The 16,425-nt window shown below is 43.7% G+C and overlaps 1 protein-coding gene across 1 annotated transcript in view; it reads right to left on the bottom strand.

Annotated features, from left to right (window-relative positions):
* Positions 1-3,870, bottom strand: part of gas2b (growth arrest-specific 2b) — a 31,411-nt gene extending 27,541 nt beyond the window's left edge. Inside the window, exon 1 of the mRNA XM_057849149.1 lies at positions 3,772-3,870. The gene's annotated coding sequence lies outside the window, so the exon portion shown is untranslated. The remainder of the gene's footprint in view (positions 1-3,771) is intronic.
* Between the last annotated feature and the right edge of the window lie 12,555 nt (positions 3,871-16,425).

Genomic DNA, 16,425 nt, shown 5'->3' with positions numbered 1-16,425 from the left:
TGTAAAACAACATCTTGTCTACAAATAGGTTTAAAAAATTATATATATATATATGTATATATATATATATATATATATGTATGTATGTATATATATATATGTATATATAATACAGTGCCTTGCAAAAGTATTCGGCCCCCTTGAACCTTGCAACCTTTCGCCATATTTCAGGCTTCAAACATAAAGATATAAAATTTTAATTTTTTTGTCAATAATCAACAACAAGTGGGACACAATTGTGAAGTGGAACAAAATTTATTGGATAATTTAAACTTTTTTAACAAATAAAAAACTGTAAAGTGGGGCGTGCAATATTATTCGGCCCCCTTGCGTTAACACTTTGTAGCGCCACCTTTTGCTCCAATTACAGCTGCAAGTCGCTTGGGGTATGTTTCTATCAGTTTTGCACATCGAGAGACTGACATTCTTGCCCATTCTTCCTTGCAAAACAGCTCGAGCTCAGTGAGGTTGGATGGAGAGTGTTTGTGAACAGCAGTCTTCAGCTCTTTCCACAGATTCTCGATTGGATTCAGGTCTGGACTTTGACTTGGCCATTCTAACACCTGGATACGTTTATTTTTGAACCATTCCATTGTAGATTTGGCTTTATGTTTTGGATCATTGTCCTGTTGGAAGATAAATCTCCGTCCCAGTCTCAGGTCTTGTGCAGATACCAACAGGTTTTCTTCCAGAATGTTCCTGTATTTGGCTGCATCCATCTTCCCGTCAATTTTAACCATCTTCCCTGTCCATGCTGAAGAAAAGCAGGCCCAAACCATGATGCTGCCACCACCATGTTTGACAGTGGGGATGGTGTGTTCAGGGTGATGAGCTGTGTTGCTTTTACGCCAAACATATCGTTTTGCATTGTGGCCAAAAAGTTCAATTTTGGTTTCATCTGACCAGAGCACCTTCTTCCACATGTTTGGTGTGTCTCCTAGGTGGCTTGTGGCAAACTTTAAACAAGACTTTTTATGGATATCTTTGAGAAATGGCTTTCTTCTTGCCACTCTTCCATAAAGACCAGATTTGTGCAGTGTACGACTGATTGTTGTCCTATGGACAGACTTTCCCACCTCAGCTGTAGATCTCTGCAGTTCATCCAGAGTGATCATGGGCCTTTTGGCTGCATCTCTGATCAGTTTTCTCCTTGTTTGAGAAGAAAGTTTGGAAGGACGGCCGGGTCTTGGTAGATTTGCAGTGGTCTGATGCTCCTTCCATTTCAATATGATGGCTTGCACAGTGCTCCTTGAGATGTTTAAAGCTTGGGAAATCTTTTTGTATCCAAATCCGGCTTTAAACTTCTCCACAACAGTATCTCGGACCTGCCTGGTGTGTTCCTTGGTTTTCATAATGCTCTCTGCACTTTAAACAGAACCCTGAGACTATCACAGAGCAGGTGCCTTTATACGGAGACTTGATTACACACATTTGGATTCTATTTATCATCATCGGTCATTTAGGACAACATTGGATCATTCAGAGATCCTCACTGAACTTCTGGAGTGAGTTTGCTGCACTGAAAGTAAAGGGGCCGAATAATATTGCACGCCCCACTTTTCAATTTTTTATTTGTTAAAAAAGTTTAAATTATCCAATAAATGTTGTTCCACTTCACGATTGTGTCCCACTTGTTGTTGATTCTTGACAAAAAAATTAAATTTCATATCTTTATGTTTGAAGCCTGAAATGTGGCGAAAGGTTGCAAGATTCAAGGGGGCCGAATACTTTTGCAAGGCACTGTATATATATATATATATATATATATATATATATATATATATATGTTTGCTGTCAAGTTTTAGGTGAACTTATTCATTGTAAGGTGAGTTACATTTTTCCTGCACTTAATGTTTGTTTTTAGCCCCGTCGTGTTATTTTATATTTACTGTAATTTTGTGTCACAAATGCCGGTCCGTGAAAAAACATATCACACCAGTCCGTGGTGCAAAAAAGGTTGAGGGCCACTGAAACACAGTATTTTTGAATTCCTCCTGATTGTACATGAACTCTCCTGCCACATAGTAAGACAAGACAATCTGTCTTTTCAGTCGAAATGGGTAATTAATAACTCTAAAATTACTATGTAATCACAAATAGCTCTATGGGCTGACCATGTATGAAATAGCACAGATTTATTTATCCAAATGCTTACAATTGAATATAAGAATAACACCCTCAGCAGCAATGCTAAGCCAGTCTGCTGGTGCTAGTGTATGGCTCATTTGACATGTTCCCAAAGAAACCTCTATCCGTGTCTGCTGGGAATACTCACAGCTAATCACATGGAATCGGGTAAAAATAAACCGCATACTCTAGGTTTGTTGACACAGACAAACACTCATCAAAGTCAATTCCGATCCCTTATCAGTTTGTGTCTCCTTCAAGTACAACTTAATCTTCATTTTAGATATCTGAAGCACATAGATTAATATGTTAGACGCACACCTGTTATGCAGATGTTAGAAGCTTAGAAAAGCAACATCCCATCTGTTTTTAAGACATTTATAGCTTATACCGCCGGTGTTTTGGCATTCCTTGCAGATTTGTACTGATGAACAGCAGGATCCGGGAAATGTAGTGCAAGAAAAAAGTGTCCATTAAATGTGAGGTAAACGAAATTCACACACAGCAAAACATAAACGTAGGCGCCGTGTAGTATGAACTTCGTGAAAGGGCCCTTTTGTAAACACATGGTGCAGACTTGGGACAGACGCGGGGAATGAGATGAGGTGACCTGCCAAGTTGGAGGCTAGTTTATTGGTCAACCAGTGGGCCATGAGAGCTTGTGTCTCTGACAAGACATCCAGGTGAGAAAATCACACCTGTACTCCAGGATTGCTCTGCTGGAAAGGAATGTCAAAGGTCACCCACTGGCTTATCTTTGAGACACTAGCAGCCTTTATTCTCCACCTAAGCTCAAGGTGCATAGCTGTCAAAACAACACACATGGCCCAAGCGTGTATTGTGACTGTGTTTTAGCTTACGTTGCACAACGTATATGAGTGACATTTCTTAACCTTTAATTATGAATTCAGTAAAAGCTCCACAGTCATTAAAGTGCAATGACAAAAGCAAACCAGCTGAATTTATATATGTCAGAAAAAGAATCTTAAGTAAAGAAACAAAGCGACATTTCAGCAACTAAATATACAGCTTTAAAACATATCAATAATGGTAAAACGCCATTATGTCCAGCCACACACCGGCAACCTCAAGTCACAGTCAGTGCTTCTCATGTCCATTGAATGCCTGTAAACAGGCATTTTAAAAGCATGGAGTGAGTAAAATGAAATGAATGAATGTCATTGGTCCACTGTTCACCTAAATCTGAGCTTTCACCTCATGTGTTCCGCTGAGTTCTAGGGTAAATAAACCCATGATCAACACAGGATGGAGAAGGTCTACAACCTTCTACTGCTCCCTGATGAGCGTGTGTGTTTCAGTGCGTGGCCTCACTGGAGTACAGCCATATAAAAGTCAACTTTGTCTGTCCTTTGTTCCTTTGACTGAGAGTTAAAAGTCTAATTAACAAGAAAAGTCTGCACTGTTGTCCAACTACTCGAATCCATGAACTGGGTCAAAAAGACATGTGAACATGTTCATTCACGTGACACAGTGATTTGAACAAATGATTGTGGAGTAAAATTTGGCAACCTAATTAGGATATGAAACAAAAAAGTTATTCATCCTTGCATTTTTTTACCCCCGAAACAGCCTCAATACTGACAATATAATGAAACCAAAATAAGGAAAGACAGCTGTACTTACGGAAAGGGCTGATGGTAATCGCAGATGGATTTTGCTGAAGGTTTACCTCTTCATCAGAATTTGCACTCCCGATTCTCCAAGCAGCATGCACACATGACCGACGGTCACGGCCTCGCTCTCTGACAGGCGGAGTTGTAACTCTCAGCAGAATACTTTAAACTTGCAACTGGTGTCATCTTACACCCCTTCAGTTGAAATACAGCTTAGTAGGCTTCTGGCTTCTTTTCCTCACAGATGATGCAGCTCAAACCATCATATATTCAAACTCATCAGCTTTATCCTTTATCAAAAATGACATTTTACTTTACTTTTTTATATCGAGGAACTCACATGCTTTTGAATGCTTGACTGGGGTTGTACCTGTCATGCACATCATCACCTTTCTGTGCAGTCGGGGAGAGTATGAAGCTAAAAAAAATTTTAAACAAAACAACTGTCTGTAGTAGAGTTGGTATTATTAGCTGGGAAGGCATAAGATAGAGATTTCTTTTTGATAATGCTGGAGCTCTGCAGAAGTGGAGAACAAAAAAAAAAATGTTGTGGAGCTATCAATAACGATATTATATAGAGATGACATTTAACTATTAGTCACATTTGCACAGAATTTTCCACAGTCGTAATTCAATCTAAAGGGAGCATTTAAAGAATAACTCATATACTCTTCCAAGTACAACAGATAATTGTGTTTTTCCACATACCATGCATTATATGTGAAGAAAGCAGTCATATATCCCCTTTCACAACATGTCCCGGTAAATTCCAGTGTAAGGTGACTCAGGATTTACTCACGTCATTGCTTTCACGCATGTAGAGATATCCCTGGAATGACACGGGTTGGACACTTTCAGAGACTTGTCCCATGTTGCCCACTGGCACTTTCTGTACGGAGAGGGCTGCTGGTGCGATTTTCTAACCCGGACATTACGTCATTTTTAGCCAGCATCGGCTGTCTGTTGGTCATATCGTGTTTTGTTACAGAGCTGGTTGTGGGAGCATTCCCAAAGTCGTAACTGCAGCCAATTCAAGCTCATCAAGACAGTATTTAAGCCCAGACGATCCAAGAGAAGGGTGCCGAGATATTAACTTGCTGGGCGCCATTCGACACCTGTCCCGCACTTGTTTTGAAATCCCCTACGTTTGGTCTGGTATTTTAGTGTATTTGTTTTGTTGTCTTATCGGCTCTCTGCCTACTGCTTAGATTAGTATTATTGATCCCAGTCAACCTACTGTCACGGACCCATTGTGTTATTCCCTCTTCTCCGCGATCGCATGTATTTTTGTTTGTATTTAATAAACTTTGAACGCGTCCCTCTGTTGTTTTCTGATTTGAGGTGCAACCTTGTTTCTACAGTTGCGGACCCTAACATCAGCTCTACGATCCAGTAGCAATTTAATTTCGTTATGTTTTCAGTTTAATTTAGCTATTTCCTGCTTGCTATGTTGATAATTGCCATGTTTGTTTACCGCTTTTTGTCTTTTTGTCTTACTGCGAACAAAGAGATATTTACGTCATCAGCCATCGTGGTGTGACCCGGGAATTTGACGCTTGTTTTCATATACGCTTCGTCCCGGGAAAGTCCCGGACATTTGTTGAAATTTGCCTCCCCAGACAAGCCGCACGGAAACAGCGACAGCTGAACAAAGTGCTGCTTGGCCAATATTGCCTCCGCGCGCGCCAACCGGGAAGGCGGAACTTCGCGCGTTCTTTTCTTATTTTAACCCTTTGTACTGACTCCATGTTTTTAAAAGTTTGAAGAAGACTCACCGAAAACAGGTTGACAATTTATTCGTCGACAATGGTCAAAAACAAGGCAAAAACAGACGACGGAGGGAACAATGCTGAATCCAAAGCAAGGCTACATAGCATATGTTTCCGAGCAGCAAATCTGTCTTATCTCAGTGTCCAGTGTTTTTTAAGTCTGTGGGCCGGCCGAAGGTGTGTCCGGGCGTTGCTTTGGTATCATCCCTCTCTGGCCGGTTTCGGGCTGTTTAGGTTCGTGCGTGGATGGGATGTGGTTGCCACAGCGACCGACGCTGGTCTTGATGTCACAAGCGCCTGCTATCAACTTTGTTATCTGGGCTGGCACTACTTGTTTTAGGACAAAGAGCGCTGGTCTTTGTCCTTGTTCGTTTGTCGGGAGGACTGATTGCCAGAGTTAGTGCATCAATCTTGCTGGTGGCGCACACGTTTGGGCTTCTGTGATAAGATGGCATTGCGTATCTATTCTGTTTCTTTAAACTATGGTGTGCTATTTATTTTACATTAGGTGTTTTAGAGTAGTGCAGTCCTACAGTGAATATGACAAATGATACTATTCCCTGATTGATTATATTACGTGTGTTCGAGTAATGCAAACAGTGAGATGGTGCCTACGAGAAAAGGTACCATTTTTCCTTTTCCCCCTCTTGAGCGCCGATAAGGTGATTCACTTTACTGTGTTCAAGGCCACTGAGTGAAGTCTGCCTAAACTATAGTTAAATGAATGTGTTATACTAATGCAAACAATTATATGGTGTGTGCGAGAACGGTACCTCCAGAAAATATGCACCGCATTGGTAATTTAGTGGGCACACACCGAGAGGTGCAGCGTTTATTGCAAAGACCCTGGCATTCAAACCTTTGGGTGTGAGACAACTTGCAACAAATGTGTGCATCCCCTGACATTACCTTTACAGGTACAATTGAATGATTATTACAATGTATCTTCTTTTTCTTTCGGCTTTTCCATTCAGGGGTCGCCACAGCGAATCAGTTGACTCCATCTAACCCTGTCCTCTGCATCCTCTGCTCTCACACAGACTACCTTCATGTCTTCTTCAACTACATCTATAAACCTACTCTTTAGTTGTCCTCTAGACCTCCTGCCTGGATCATGGAAATCCAGCATCCTTTTGTCAATATAGCGTATTTTTATGACTATAAGTCCCACCTGAGTATGAGTCGCACCAGCCCCAAAATGTGCAATGAAGAGGAAAAAAAACATAAGTTGCACCGAAGTATAAGTCGCATTTTTGGGGGAAATTTACTTGATAAAATCCAACACATAGAACAGATATGTCATTTTAAAAGGCAATTTAAAATAAAAATACAATAGAGACCAACATGCTGAATAAGTGTTCAGTATGATAATGTTACATGATGCATGAACATCGAAATGTAAACATGGCTGGTATGTTAACGTAACATAGCTATTAAGAGTTATTCAGATAACTATAGCATAAACAACATGCTAACAAGTTTACCAAACCATCATTGTCACTCCAAAACACAAAATTAACGCGTGAAAAGATATAATAATGTGTTAATAATTTCACACATAAGTCACTCCAGAGTATAAGTCGCACCCTCTGCCAAACTATGAAAAGAACTGTGACTTATAGTCCGAAAACTAAGGTACTCACTATATCTCTACTCTGGACATGCCCAAAGCATCTCAGTCTGGCCGCTCTGATTTTCTCTCCAAATCCTTCTAATATAATTCATATTAATATATATTAAATGTGTCTGACATCCACGCTAATACTGTATTCCCAGAACCTTTCTGTCTGTGCCCATAAGCATTCTGACCTTTTGCTTAGGATTTGGTAAAAACAAAAAATATTTTAAACAAATGCAGCCATGAGTCTTTGCCATGAATGCAACAGGTTTTTCACACCTGGATTTGGGATCTCCTGCCATTCCACTGGAAAAATCATCTTCAGTTCTGTCGGGTAGATTGGTGAACATTGGTGGACAGGCATTTTCAATCAATTGCATTTAAATATCGATTGCAAAGAAAAGTGTCAGGAAAACCGGGCAGATAGGTGGTGTGGACCCAAATGCAGGGAAACAAAAGGCAGCAAGGCAGGTGGCGGTGAACTCAAAAAACGTTTTAATAATAACTAACAAAAGCACAAAGTACAACCAAAAGTACTGGGGATCAAAAATGCAAGGTTCAAACAAAACTTACTTTATCGGAGGGACTAATACACGAGGGCTTGGACAGGATTTCGACATCAACATTGATCTAGACAATGACGCAACAAGGAGTGAAAAGAAACTTGGAGCTTATATACACACACAGACAAAGGGTAACGACACAACGAGGAACAGGTGAGCACAGGAGGATGCAGATTGGAGGATACACTAGGAGGTAGAACAGGTGAAATCAATGGACAATCACAAGGACAAGTCACACTAGGAGAACACCAACACAAAACCTAACAGTACCCCCCCTCAAGGGATGGATCCTAGACGTCCCGAAGAAAACAAAGTCCCCAACACGGCGAGAAGAAGGATGCTGGGAGGAGGGAGCAACATTAGCCCGTCAGGGCTCGTCAGGCGGGCATCCAGGACGCCAGACGTGGGCCGATCACACGGGTCGATCGGGTGGGCGCTTGGGGCGCCAGACGTTGGGCGACCGCACGGGTTGATCAGGCGGGCGCCCCGGGCGAGGTAGGACTCTGTCGTTCATGCCGCCCAGCTGTGGCAGGAAGCGGGGAGCAACGTCGTTGTCATCGTGAGGAGAGTCAGGCACGCAGTCGTCGTCGGAGTCGGGCGGACTGGGAACTGAGTCGTCGTCGGAGTCGGGCGGACCGGGAACTGAGCCGTCGTCGGAGTCGGGCAGAATGGGAACTGAGTCGTCGTCGGAGTCGGGCAGAATGGGAACTGAGTCGTCGTCGGAGTCGGGCGGACCGGGAACTGAGCCGTCGTCGGAGTTGGGCAGAATGGGAACTGAGTCGTCGTCGGAGTCGGGCAGAATGGGAACTGAGTCGTCGTCGGAGTCGGGCAGAATGGGAACTGAGTCGTCGTCGGAGTCGGGCGGACCGTGAACTGAGTGGTCGTCGGAGTCGGGCGGACCGTGAACTGAGTGGTCGTTGGAGTCGGGCAGACCGGGAACTGAGTGGTCGTCGGAGTCGGGCAGACCGGGAACTGAGTCGTCGTCGGAGTCGGGCAGAATGGGAACTGAGTCGTCGTCAGAGTCGGGCAGAATGGGAACTGAGTCGTCGTCGGAGTCGGGCAGACCGGGAACTGAGTCGTCGTCGGAGTCGGGCGGACCGTGAACTGAGTGGTCGTCGGAGTCGGGCGGACCGTGAACTGAGTGGTCGTTGGAGTCGGGCGGACCGGGAACTGAGTGGTCGTCGGAGTCGGGCAGACCGGGAACTGAGTCGTCGTCGGAGTCGGGCGGACCGGGAACTGAGTCGTCGTCGGAGTCGGGCGGACCGGCAACTGAGTCGTCGTCGGAGTCGGGCGGACCAGGAACTGGGTCGTCGTCGTCGTCTGCTGGCGGAACAGTGTCTGGGTCGTCGTCGTCTGCTGGCGGAACAGCTTTTGGGTCGTCTGCTGGCGGAACAGCTTTTGGGTCGTCGTCGTCGTCTGCGGGACAGCAGTGGAGTTGCAGGAGGAAACAGGAGCGGTCAGCGTGGGCACTTGACTGCGGGGAGTTGGCGCGGGCGGCACTTGACTGCGGGGAGTTGGCCCGGGCGGCATTTGACTGCGGGGAGTTGGCGCGGGCGGCACTTGACTCCGGGGAGTTGGCGCGGGCGGCACTTGACTGCGGGCGGCACTTGACTGCGGGCGGCACTTGACTGCGGGGAGTCGGCGCGGGCGGCACTTGACTGCGGGCGGCACTTGACTGCGGGCGGCACTTGACTGCGGGGAGTCGGAGCGGGAGGCACTTGACTGCGGGGAGTCGGCGCGGGAGGCACGGGACTGCGTGGATTCGGCGCGGCCAGCAGAATGGAGGACAGACGGCGAGGCGCCGGGACGGGGACTAGGCGACGAGGTGCCGGGACGGGCACCTCGGGCAGCTTGGACATCGGCGCAGGAGACCGGGATGTCGGCGCAGGAGCTTCAGGAAGCCACGACGTCGGCACCGCTGCAGGCCGTCGGCGTTGACGACCACGCCGAGGCCTTTGGCGAATGCCTTCTGCGGGCAGGGGTGGCAGAACAGCCTCATTAGGCCGCAATGAGCCTGGGCCCTGGGCGACCCCGCAGACCACCAAGGGGGGGGGGTCCCCGATAGATGGCCCAACGGGATCCCAGGTAGGAGTCTTTGGCTCGGAGCTCGTAACAAGACATAGAGTGTGGAGGGTGGAAAGAAAAATAACCAGGGGAAACAGAGGGCGTGAAATCAAAATCCGGGTCCAACAAAATGTGCTGTGGTCGGCAGGTGGGCGGAGTTTGGCCTGATGGCAGTCGGTGTGCCTCCCGAAAATGGATCTTTCCCGCTGGGTCCACAACTGGTTGCGTCATTCTGTCAGGAAAACCGGGCAAGCAGGTGGTGCGGACCCAAATACAGGGAAACAAAAGGCAGCAAGGCAGGTGGCGGTGAACTCAAAAAACGTTTTAATAATAACTAGCAAAAACACAAAGTACAACCAAAAGTACTGGGGATAAAAAATGCAAGGTTCAAACAAAACTTACTTTATCGGAGGGAGTAATACGCGAGGGCTTGGACAGGACTTCGACATCGACATTGATCTAGACAATGACGCAACAAGGAGTGAAAAGAAACTTGGAGCTTATATACACACACAGACAAAGGGTAACGACACAACGAGGAACAGGTGAGCACAGGAGGATGCAGGTTGGAGGATACCCTAGGAGCCAGAACAGGTGAAATCAATGGGCAATCACAAGGACAAGTCACACTAGGAGAAAACCAACACAAAACCTAACGAAAAGAACTGGAAAAACCCTTGGTGACATTACCTACAGCGTCATTCCCCACTTTTCACTGTTCAGGACGCTACCATGTTTCCCGTCCACCTCAGCAAAGCCCATATGTGGGACATTTATGTGGGTACAGCGTATTCGGCATTTCCTCAAAAAACAACACTGTGTTCAATATTCATCTGTATGTTCAAGTTTTTAATGAACAACATGAAACAGATCGTCTCTTCGTTTCAGGTCCAAGAAATTGTGAACACAGTAAGAAAAAAAAAAAAAAAAAGTTTGCACCAGGCTTTAAACAAGTTCATGTTTTTGAGGAAATCGGGTAGTTTAAAAATTGGGTTTTATGGAAGAATGCTGAGTATATATCCTGCCTCAAGTGGCAATCGGTGGTACTTACCTGCTCTGTAGACCAGGTGTGACTTCTGGTTCATTAACAGCACGTCTCCCAAGGGAAAGATCCCCAAACCCCTCCCTCCGTAAGTGTGTCGCTTTCCTGCTCGTCTGTATGCAAAGCAGTACTGTTTTGAATATGAATGAGCTTTAGTTTGGATGTCCTTCAACCTTTAATTCAACCTTACATGGAAAACACTGTGGGATTTCTGGTTCGATGATCATTGATTATTCTTACAACAGGCTCAACATGTAGCAGAAGGTAAATTATAGCTTTGCTAAAAAGATGTTAGAATTTTTAAAATAAGTCAAGTGTTATGAAGCCAGAAATACAAGCTTTGAGTCAATGCAACAGAATATAATGAATATGACGCCACCCGGGTCAGCATCTCACAATACAGAATTGCTTTACAGCATGCAGATGGACTGCGGATTCAGCTGATTTTGCGGATTAATTTGTTTATTTTTCACATCACACCAGCCAAAGGTGCTGCAGGGTTTATTTGTCATGACGCTACCATTTATTTAGCAATTGGTCAAAAAATACTTTTATCCTGTAAAAATATTGGAGTAGAGAGATTGAAACAATTACATTTTGCTGCTCTCTTCGTCGCATTTTCAATTCAATTGGCTGAATTCTAAATGAGATGAAATCATGACCCTGCCGACGTCATCCTCTAGCTGGGGACGCTAGAGTGCTATTATGACATGCAGGGGCTAAACGGCAGATTAAAAGATTAATTTCTCGTCATCTGCTCTTTGCCAAATTGTTGTATAAAGTCAAATCGTCTCAAAATATGATTGTAATTCACATAATGACGCTATTTAAGTTTTTTGCTGTCATAGGCACTTTAAGTGTTAAGTCATCGCTTGCTATCGTTGATGGCGATAGATGTCCAATTTTGACCAGGCCAAATTGGATTGGACGTCCATCTCTGTCAATGGCAGTGCAACATGATCAATCAGTACCGGCCTAGCCAGTTGAAATGGATTTGATGTCAAAAACCTTCAATGGCAGAGAGTGAGATAAGAGCTGCAAGAAACAAAATAATCAAAAACGTTTGGATGAAATGCAGCGATGAACCTCCCGCAAAAGAACGGTTCGGGGTGAAATCTCCGTTTCAGGCAAAACGTAACTTTGGCTATTTAGCTCAAAATGTAGCACTCTTCAACAGATTGCGGCATTTGTTGTCTTTTATTGAGTGGTAATGTGTCGATAAACTCAATGAACGTGTGGAATGAAAGAATACAAATGGTTTCCGAGCAAAACAAGAACCTACCGCATGGAGGCCCCAGGTGGTTCACACTCCTCTCGTGGCCACCCGATGCTCACCATTTTCGAGCACAAGGACATGGAGGATCGGGGTGAAATCCATGTTCTCAGGCAAAACATAACTTTGCCATGTTAACCCAAATTGTGGCCCTCTGAGGTTGATTGACTGGCGCAAACCCTCCTAAAATGCAGAGAGGAACTATATAAACGCTATGATAGACAAGCCTTTTGGTGAGTTCAAAAATGTTATCTAATCTTTTACAATTTTTTTTGTCATTTCATTTCATTAATGATATTAAACAAGTGATCACAAATGATATAAATGATATATTTCATTAAAGTGACCATGTATGTAATATATATGTACAGTGCCTTGCAAAAGTATTCGGCCCCCTTGAATCTTGCAACCTTTCGCCACATTTCAGGCTTCAAACATAAAGGTATGAAATTTAATTTTTTTTGTCAAGAATCAACAACAAGTGGGACACAATCGTGAAGTGGAACAACATTTGTTGAATAATTTAAACTTTTTTAACAAATAAAAAACTGAAAAGTGGGGCGTGCAATATTATTCGGCCCCTTTACTTTCAGTGCAGCAAACTCACTCCAGAAGTTCAGTGAGGATCTCTGAATGATCCAATGTTGTCCTAAATGACCAATGATGATAAATAGAATCCACCTGTGTGTAATCAAGTCTCCGTATAAATGCACCTGCTCTGTGATAGTCTCAGGGTTCTGTTTAAAGTGCAGAGAGCATTATGAAAACCAAGGAACACACCAGGCAGGTCCGAGATACTGTTGTGGAGAAGTTTAAAGCTGGATTTGGATACAAAAAGATTTCCCAAGCTTTAAACATCTCAAGGAGCACTGTGCAAGCCATCATATTGAAATGGAAGGAGCATCAGGCCACTGCAAATCTACCAAGACCCGGCCGTCCTTCCAAACTTTTATCTCAAACAAGGAGAAAACTGATCAGAGATGCAGCCAAGAGGCCCATGATCACTCTGGATGAACTGCAGAAATCTACAGCTGAGGTGGGAGAGTCTGTCCATAGGTCAACAATCAGTCGTACACTGCACAAATCTGGCCTTTATGGAAGAGTGGCAAGAAGAAAGCCATTTCTCAAAGATACCCATAAAAAGTCTCGTTTAAAGTTTGCCACAAGCCACCTGGGAGACACACCAAACATGTGGAAGAAGGTGCTCTGGTCAGATGAAACCAAAGTTGAACTTTTTGGCCACAATGCAAAACGATACGTTTGGCGTAAAAGCAACACAGCTCATCACCCTGAACACACCATCCCCACTGTCAAGCATGGTGGTGGCAGCATCATGGTTTGGGCCTGCTTTTCTTCAGCAGGGACAGGGAAGATGGTTAAAATTGACGGGAAGATGGATGCAGCCAAATACAGGAACATTCTGGAAGAAAACCTGTTGGTATCTGCACAAGACCTGAGACTGGGACGGAGATTTATCTTCCAACAGGACAATGATCCAAAACATAAAGCCAAATCTACAATGGAATGGTTCAAAAATAAACGTATCCAGGTGTTAGAATGGCCAAGTCAAAGTCCAGACCTGAATCCAATCGAGAATCTGTGGAAAGAGCTGAAGACTGCTGTTCACAAACACTCTCCATCCAACCTCACTGAGCTCGAGCTGTTTTGCAAGGAAGAATGGGCAAGAATGTCAGTCTCTCGATGTGCAAAACTGATAGAAACATACCCCAAGCGACTTGCAGCTGTAATTGGAGCAAAAGGTGGCGCTACAAAGTATTAACGCAAGGGGGCCGAATAATATTGCACGCCCCACTTTTCAGTTTTTTATTTGTTAAAAAAGTTTAAATTATCCAATAAATTTTGTTCCACTTCACGATTGTGTCCCACTTGTTGTTGATTCCTGACAAAAAATTAAAATTTTATATCTTTATGTTTGAAGCCTGAAATGTGGCGAAAGGTTGCAAGGTTCAAGGGGGCCGAATACTTTTGCAAGGCACTGTATATATACAGTGTATATATACAGTGTATAGATATATATATATACATATATATATATATATATGTGTGTGTGTGTGTGTGTGTGTGTGTGTGTGTGTGTGTGTGTGTGTGTGTGTGTGTGTGTGTGTGTGTACGTATATATATGGCAGAAAACACTCAGGTGACTTGAAGTTCCGCTCTGAGACCCCCAATTTGGCCAACTTTCAAAATTGTCCGATATGCATGTGTGATACATCATTGGAAAGCTTAAAATCTCAATTTTCTGGGGGAAGAACATTTTTGAACAGTAGGGCATTTTTCAAATAAAATGTTTTTTAAACAGCAAAACCCTATTACATTACATTCATCACAATTACAGACGCCATGACTTTAACAAAAAATAATTGCGTACTTACCTTGTTACGATCCAAAAACTCCATGTAGCATGTATCACTGAGTGTCAAGACACAGCTGTAAATGGCCACAGCCAGATTTTTGGGGGATTTTATGGGTGAAACATGGTAAAATAATAAGGGTCGCGATGCAGAAATCGCAGACATCGAGGAGTGGTCGAGATTTTCTTTTTCATATACTTACCCTTTTAAAAGTTTTCTTTCAATTTTTCTTTGTTTGGACCGATTATTTATCATCTAACATATCGGAGAAAATGTGACAGTAACATAAAAAATACAATTAAGCGATAGTTATGAAGTAGATATCCGTGACTTTTTTACAGATGCCGTTTTTTTTTTTTATTGTGACATCATTTGTTTAAAAGTTTAAAATATGTGAGTGAATAATTTTTTAAAGTGTTTTTTTTTTTAAGCGAAATATGAGACACCAATTAATGATTCTAAGCAAAAAATGACCGACATTTTGAATAATAAATATAATTAATTACCTTCGTTTTATGGCTGGGTTGAAACAAAAGCGGTTGCGTGACATCTGTAAATGGGGGTTTTCAGGGTAAAACGGACAAATTCAAAATAGTTCTGGGGCTTAATGTGCCATGAATCTGCTATGGCAGCATATAGACATATTGTTCTATCAAACACAACAGTTGTTTTGGCTTAAAATACAGCAGTTTCTTTTAAAGTGGAGTGCAAGAACAGAAACTGCTTTTTCAGTCTTGTCTGTGTTTTCCGCCATATACAGTATACAGTGGGGAGAACAAGTATTTGATACACTGCCGATTTTGCTGGTTTTCCCACTTGCAAAGCATGTAGAGGTCTGTAATTTGTATCATAAGTTCTCTTCAACTGTGAGGGACGGAATCTAAAACAAAAAAAACAGAAAATCACGTAAATAATAAATCTGCATTTAATTGCATGAAATAAGTATTTGATACATCACAAAAATCGAACTTAATATTTGGTACAGAAACATTTGTTTGCTGTTACAGATACCAAACGTCTCCTGTAGTCCTGCACACACTGCAGCAGGGATTTTGGCCCACTCCTCCATGCAGATCTTCTCCAGAGCCTTCAGGTTTCGGGGCTGCTGCCGGGCAACACGGACTTTCAGCTCCCTCCATAGATTTTCTATCGGGTTCAGATCTGGTGACTGGCTAGGCCACTCTAGGACCTTAAGATGCTTCTTACGGAGCCACTCTTTAGTTGCCTTGGCTGTGTGCTTTGGGTCGTCGTCATGCTGGAAGACCCAGCCACGACCCATCTTCAGGGCTCTCAAGGGCTCTGAAGGAAGGAGGTTGTCAGCCAAGATCTGGCGATACATAGCCCCATCCATCCTCCCCTCAATATGGTGCAGTCCCTTGGCAGAGAAGCAGCCCCAAAAAATGATGTTTCCTCCTTCATGTTTCACGGTTGGGATGGTGTTCTTGGGTTTGTACTCATCCTTCTTTTTCCTCCAAACACGACGAGCCGAGTTTAGACCAAAAAGTTCCATTTTGGTCTCATCCGACCACATGACCTTCTCCCATTGCTCCTCTGGATCAGATGGTCAGTGGCAAACTTCAGACGTGTCTAGACATGCACTGGCTTCAGCAGCGGGACCTTGCGTGCGCTGTAGGATTTTAATCCATGACGGTGTAATGTGTTTCCGATGGTTTTCTTCCAGACTGTGGTTCCAGCTCTCTTCAGGTTATTGACCAGGTCCTGCCGTGTAGTTCTGGGCTGATCCCTCATCTTCCTCATGGTCAGTGATGCCCCACGAGGTGAGATCTTGCATGGAGCCCCAGAATGAGGCAGATTGACCGTCAACTTGAACTTCTTCCATTTTCTAATAATCGCTCCAACAGTTGTTACCTTCTCACCAAGCTGCTTGCTTATTTTCCTGTAGCCCATCCCAGCCTTGCGCAGGTCTATTATTTTATCCCTGATGTGCTTACACAGCTCTTTG

Source organism: Corythoichthys intestinalis, chromosome 1 (assembly GCF_030265065.1).
Source record: "Corythoichthys intestinalis isolate RoL2023-P3 chromosome 1, ASM3026506v1, whole genome shotgun sequence".
NCBI lineage: Eukaryota > Metazoa > Chordata > Actinopteri > Syngnathiformes > Syngnathidae > Corythoichthys > Corythoichthys intestinalis.
The sequence above is the reverse complement of the archived record's forward strand: the minus strand, read 5'-3'. Positions and strand labels throughout refer to the sequence as shown.